Source organism: Thermobia domestica, chromosome 7, assembly GCF_964235325.1.
Source record: "Thermobia domestica chromosome 7, izTheDome1.hap1.1, whole genome shotgun sequence".
NCBI lineage: Eukaryota > Metazoa > Arthropoda > Insecta > Zygentoma > Lepismatidae > Thermobia > Thermobia domestica.
Genome location: NC_137460.1, coordinates 200255282 through 200261634, shown reverse-complemented (window position 1 = coordinate 200261634; position 6353 = coordinate 200255282). Strand labels below are relative to the sequence as shown.

Genomic DNA, 6353 nt, shown 5'->3' with positions numbered 1-6353 from the left:
AAGAGTAGACATTGTTGAAGTGGAAACATAAAATACAAACACGAATAGGGATGAGCACAAGTCGAGCCAAAATTCAATTCGACTCGAGTACAATTTGAGTCGAGTCAAAGGTAATTTTCTTGAATTGAGTTCCGAGCCAAGTCGCTGTTTTCGAGGTCGAGTTTCGAGTTGAGTTGAGTTTGATAATGGCTCTCTCGCTCGTTCAGCTCGTTTTAACTCGTTTTGAAATATTGGCCTGATCAGACTGGAAAGCAAAAGCCATGAGAAATGTAAGCAGTAATGTGGAATACTTTTAGTGTTGCTCGCGACAGAGGTGCGTCTCATCTCGTAATTTTAGTGCATCTCGTGGGGCAATTTTAGTGTATCTCGTCTCGTCTAGATAACGAGAAGACAAGAGCTTATTATTATTATTATTATTATTATTATTATTATTATTATTATTATTATTATTATTATTATTATTATTATTATTATTACGAGACAGCCTTAAATGTCGTAATCACCAATATAAGTATATACTGTAGTTCTTAAAATCAAGGCTGAGATCTGCACGGTCGAATTCTTGAGCCCAAGCAGAAGACCAACTCGGGTAGTGATATCAACAGGCTCGGCTCGTATCAACTGAGCGAACAGCTCGAGTCGGCTCGGTTGGGATGAGCCGATGACCCGAGCCGGCTTAGTTGGAACAAGCCATCGACTCAGCTCAATTGAGCCGATGGCTCGAGCTTTCTCGGTTGGGATGGGTCACCTACTCGGCTCATGTGAACCGGTTCGAGCCAGCTAAGTTGAAACTAGTTCATCAGCACGTTTCGACTCAGCTCAACTAAGCCGATGGCTCAAATCGGCTCGGTGTGGTGAGCTGTTGGCTCGGCTCACTTCTCGATTCGGTTCGATATTGAATGAGCTGTAAGCCGAGCCGCTCGAGCCGTTGAGAAGCCCAAACCCGGTCCCAGCTGTTTTGAATATGTTTGGATGAAGCCTATAACTTTTAACAATTTTTTGCTCGAGCCCGAATACTTGCCCCTTCGGAACTCAAACCCAGAACGTGACCGATGTCCTTGCCTCCTGAAGACTTCCAGACGACCGAGATCGACAGTCAATTAGCTTTTACTATTCAGATACAAACCGTATATCTTTTAAAGATTATACATGGAGTTGATATAATAATAATAATAATAATAATAATAATAATAATAATAATAATAATAATAATAATAATAATAATAATAATAATAATAATAATAATAGTTTTAAACTTGCCCTGAAATTTTTGCAAAACTTACTTAAAAGTAGAGATTTCGGGGAAACGGTTCCGTACCTTCAAGACACACCTCCGCAACTACCAACATTTTAAACTAGAACCTTTTATTGAAGTTTCATGTAGAAAGTTTGTTTTGAGGAAAATAACTGTAATAAATATAACTGAATATCACACGACAGTAAGGCATATAATAAACTAATTTTTAGAATATGCAGAGGTGAATATAAAAGCTTTGCTACAAAAATACCTACACAGAGCATAATTCAATGAGCTCTGAAATAGAATGTAACGAAATAGCCTATGAGATTCAGTCTACAGAGCAATTGTTACTTAAAGAATGGACATACACTATTTCGAGAATCGAGACAAGACTGGAAATGTTTACGATACTTTTCGTCTCGTCTCGATTCTCATCTCCAAAGAGAGACGAAAATTTTAATTTAGCCCTGACCCGTCTCGAATGTAAAATGTTAATTCTCATGTTATTTTATTTGTTTTAGAAACGAGATGAGAAACTCCTCTTCTCGTGAGCAACATTAAACCAAACCGAAATATTATTTCCAAATGTCATGTTTCTGCTTGTAATGGTATGACCTGAGCGATAATTCAGCTTCTAGCTTTTAATCTTCTACGAGATAATGATAATTATCATTATTACTATTCCTGAAGATTTGATAGTTCAAGTATTGAAACATCCGAGTATTCAAATATCTGAATATAATAAAAGGTATGTTATCGCTGATCAATCCCCATCAAAAATCCTAAAGTAAAAAAAAAAAAAAAAAATGCAATGTGCATTCGCACAAACACCTTGACCACTGAACCGCGATCGCTACGCGGTAAACGATCCGTCTTTAGTCTGGTTACGTTAGGTTTCTTTGTCTCCGCTTGCAAGCTTGTATGTTATATTTTTCGATTCAAAATGCCTTTCGTATTTCTTTTATGAAGTCGGCAAAGTTTATATTAATAACTTGAGTTTTTCTTAAACCACTGGTTCACAAGTTCGTTCTTTCTCCACACGAAACTACAAATATGACAGATTGAATTCTCATACTCCCCATTTCTTTCAAAGCAGTCGCCATTACCTGGGCAAAGACTTATTTCCGCCACGATTCATATTAACCAAAATAAATTCATTTTTCGGAAGCGGAACTTTCACTTTCCGGATTTCGCAAAATTATGGAATTCAGTTATACTCCGGAATTCAGAAGAATTTCGGAATTAGGAAAGAATCCGGAATTTAGAAAATTCCGGAATTGAGAAAAAACCCGACTTTCGAAAAAATCCGGATTTTCCGAATTCCGGAATGTTAACGAAATCAGAAATTTCTAAATTCCGGATTTTTCCGAATTCCGAAATTATTACAAAATTGGAATTTTCCGAATTCCGGAATTTGTCCGGCTTTACTTTCGGGAGTCCGAAAACTAATAATTCCGGAACGGGCTATCCCTAGTTTATACACAATCTTTCAGAACACTAAGCTAGTAGCTGTCTACAAACAAACAAGTAATGCAAAGCATGTTGTATACTGCAATACGTCATGTATTAAAATCCGACACCATGACCCTTTTATTACATTATATGAAGAGCATGTAGGTCTAAATACCTCATGTATTACATATAATGTAGGTTTTACTCTTCCAGCAAAGAAGAAACATGTGATCATAGTATACAACCCACAGAAGTGATAGCTGGCAATACAGTGGTCGTAATCCCTAACGACACAGGAAGTGAGCGTTGCCATCGCCGCTGGTCTAGAGGCTAGCACGTGAGCCTTGGGTGTATGGAGTCTCGGGTTCGATTCTCGGCGGGAGAGCATCTATGATTTTTAACTGTTCTCGATGTTTCTGTGTTCGTGTCCCTGTCGTTATAAGTTATTAGGAAAAGCAAGTTAAACGAGTGAAGCAAGTAAAATTAGCAATAAGTAAGTTACTGAAACGCGTTCGGTGAGTCAGTTAAAAAAATAGTGGACAAAGCACTGGCTTTTCACGCCGTCCATCCGAGTTCGAATCAATCTCGGCTTGATATTTTATCCATTTGAGAGAAAGTATTGTTTCTTTTCGCTACAGGATGAATTTTCTCTTTGGTTTCATGTCAAACATGCTCACGTAATGAAAAGACACTGTAGATAATAATAATAATAATAATAATAATAATAATAATAATAATAATAATAATAATAATAATAATAATAATAATAATAATAATAATATGAAATATTAGTAGCTAACTCGTGTGTGTATTTCGACAATATAATTATATATTATTATGTGAAAATAAGTAAGGCTGGCTGGCGCCCACCTCCCTAATTTTTTCGATACGCCTTATGGGTCCACGGTGTCCAACGTTGGTCCCATCCCAGTATCACCTCCTGTTTTCTCGATATAAGCTATCGACATTTTGCCTAAAGAGGGCTCTGCCGTGGCCCCATGAGTACCCATGACAATGACTCTTCGTTCATTTTGCATTGAAATCGCTTACTTTTCTGAGTACTATGAGTGCATACTGTCCAACGTTGGTCCCATCGCTCTACAGTTTCCGTTCTCTCGATATAAATTGCTAATATTTTGTTTGTAAGGGAGATATGGCGTTACAATCATTACGTTTGAAGAAGAACTGAGGAAGATATTACCTTGCCACAAACAACACCTATTATTATTATTATTATTATTATTATTATTATTATTATTATTATTATTATTATTATTATTATTATTATTATTATTATTGTTGTTGTTTTACTTACCACTAATGTTGCCTACCTTTATTTGCAATGCAATGTGTTACTAAAAAGCAAATCAAATAACACTCCTCGCCATTCAGGCTCCCGAACTCGAAATACATGATTTACAGTTCTCTGTGTTAGAGGAATGCACATTTATTATATTATTCTTTCAAATAACACGTTACACAAGTTACTTCACTTTCAATGTGTAATTTCATATCATCGCTAACAATCAATCATCTTGTTCCAATAGGAAAATAACCCCCTCCTGCAAAAAAAAAAAAAAAAAAACTGACCGTAGCGAAAGGGCGTGAACCTTCTTTAGGCGATTAATCGGGTCCATATTTCAATAAGTTTCTGCACACAAATATTTCAGTAAAAAAGGAAAATTTATTCAAACTTTCTGAATACCTATTTATGGGCGAAATTTGGTTCCCTTGGAACTTTTTAAGAGTTTGAAGGGCCACCATTTTGAACATTTTCATCTGATTATTCTGGTTAACGAACTCATCAAGATATTTCAACAATTAATGTTTGTGCCAAGTTTCGTCTCAATCCGCTGAAAATTAGGGTGGTTATTTCATTCACAAATAGCGTTATATATATACAAATAGATAGATAAGTAGACACACAGAGGGAGAGAGAAAAAGTGTTTTTCTCCCTTCTCGCACCTGTGGTGCGTCAGAGCTAAACCGGGCCCCTTTGCAAAACGTATTGACGAGCCTAACCTAAACACAAGGCTCTTACTTGCTAACGTAGAAACGTGGTCGGGAGGTGTAAGGCATGTAGAAATTGTATTTTTAGTAACCATGAGTATGGTCGACTTCCATGTTTTTCTTTTTACTTTTTGCAGCTACTTCGGAACGTTCAATTTTTATTCTTTACTAATTGCAAATGGCGTTTACATTCAAAGTATGAGGAATTTTGGTGGCATTTGTTCGGATATTCTTCTCTTTCGAAATGAAGACAAGAACAAAAGCAATACGCAAAGACAAAAAGTATTATCAGTACTAAACATTACCAATAATAATTGCTACGAAAAACTAAATACGACCTCTTTTACCATCTCTCATGAGTTGTATGTATTATTAACAAAAATTTTTAAAAATGTCCTTGCCGAGGATTCGAACTTGCGTCCTTTGCATTTGTAAGCCAGCACCTTAACCACTACACCAAGATCATGGCATGGTGACCGTTTAGTTGTCGGCGTATTTGTTGTATTTGTGTTTTATGTTCCCACTTCGACAATTTTTACTCTTTTTTTGTAAGTTTAACAGCTGTTTCTGGCTTTCTCTTTCGGTGTCGTCCTTTATTTACACAATGCACTATTCGTATTCACAGCTTGTGCCCCTCTGCAATGTCTTATTCAGATTAAGCTTTTCTTTTTGCCCCTCAGTAAACATTTGATTGATTTAATTCTCATACTCTCCATGGATGGAGCGCAGGAATGCCAGACTCGAAAAATAGGTGTAGGCCCTACATTTACTTTCCTGACAGATCATACATATCAAATATATACTTAATATTTTCTTTGTATCTTAGGTTACATTAATATTAAAATCTATCATGATACCTAGGATAAAAATTAAATTTACATAATATTTATTTTATATGCTTTATGATTTATTTAGGCTGTGCGTCCTGACCGAGGTATTTATAGGGTTTTTCCGCAGTCACACCAGGCAAATGCAGATATTGCACCTTTAACATAGGTCCCACCCTACACTTTCCATATTCTTCCCCCTTCTCTATCGCGACGCCTTAGATACCTAAACAACAAATCAAGTTCAAATTCTAAGTAAGCTCAAAGGAAGGCTGTCAGGTATCTGCTTGTATGTGGTTATAAGATAGGGTGAGCGGGTGGAAGCGAAAACGATTAAAAATACGTTTACTAAATACAGTACTTGAACGGTTTGGATGAAGGGAAATTTTGACCGGAAAAGGGAAATTCTGAAGCTTGTGAAGGGAAAACGGCTCTGAAGGAATTGGCATCACTGGTACTATATAACGCTGAGTGGTTGCCTCGTGTCTGTTAGTGCTCCGTGAGAAAGAAGGCTAAGTGGGATTTGCTGTACACCTACACTACACTTACACTTTCTGTTACATTTACAAGTACATACATTCCCTTCGTGATAAGGTAATAGTATACATGAAAACCCCCTGATCTGCGTTTCTTCTGTGCTCTATTACCACTTCTACATGAAATACCATAAATTTTCTACGTAGTGCAATAGTAAGAAGTATCCATGTGCACAAGACATGCGATATGCGTTAAATCCCAACCCCCACACACATTGTCATAGATAAAGTACAAGGGCATTACGCATGCAGATATAAAGTACAGGTACATTCTTTTTTATTTTCGTA

At 36.6% G+C, this 6353-nt stretch overlaps 1 protein-coding gene across 4 annotated transcripts in view; it reads left to right on the top strand.

The window, feature by feature from the left end:
* The first annotated feature begins 5972 nt into the window (after positions 1 to 5972).
* LOC145690644 (uncharacterized) overlaps positions 5973 to 6353 on the top strand; it is a 44171-nt gene continuing 43790 nt past the window's right edge. The window contains exon 1 of one of the 4 annotated variants that reach the window (XM_081765737.1): positions 5973 to 6123. The gene's annotated coding sequence lies outside the window, so the exon portion shown is untranslated. Of the gene's footprint in view, positions 6331 to 6353 lie in introns of all 4 variants that reach the window. The other 3 variants (XM_081765740.1, XM_081765744.1, XM_081765736.1) reach the window with 3 other exon arrangements.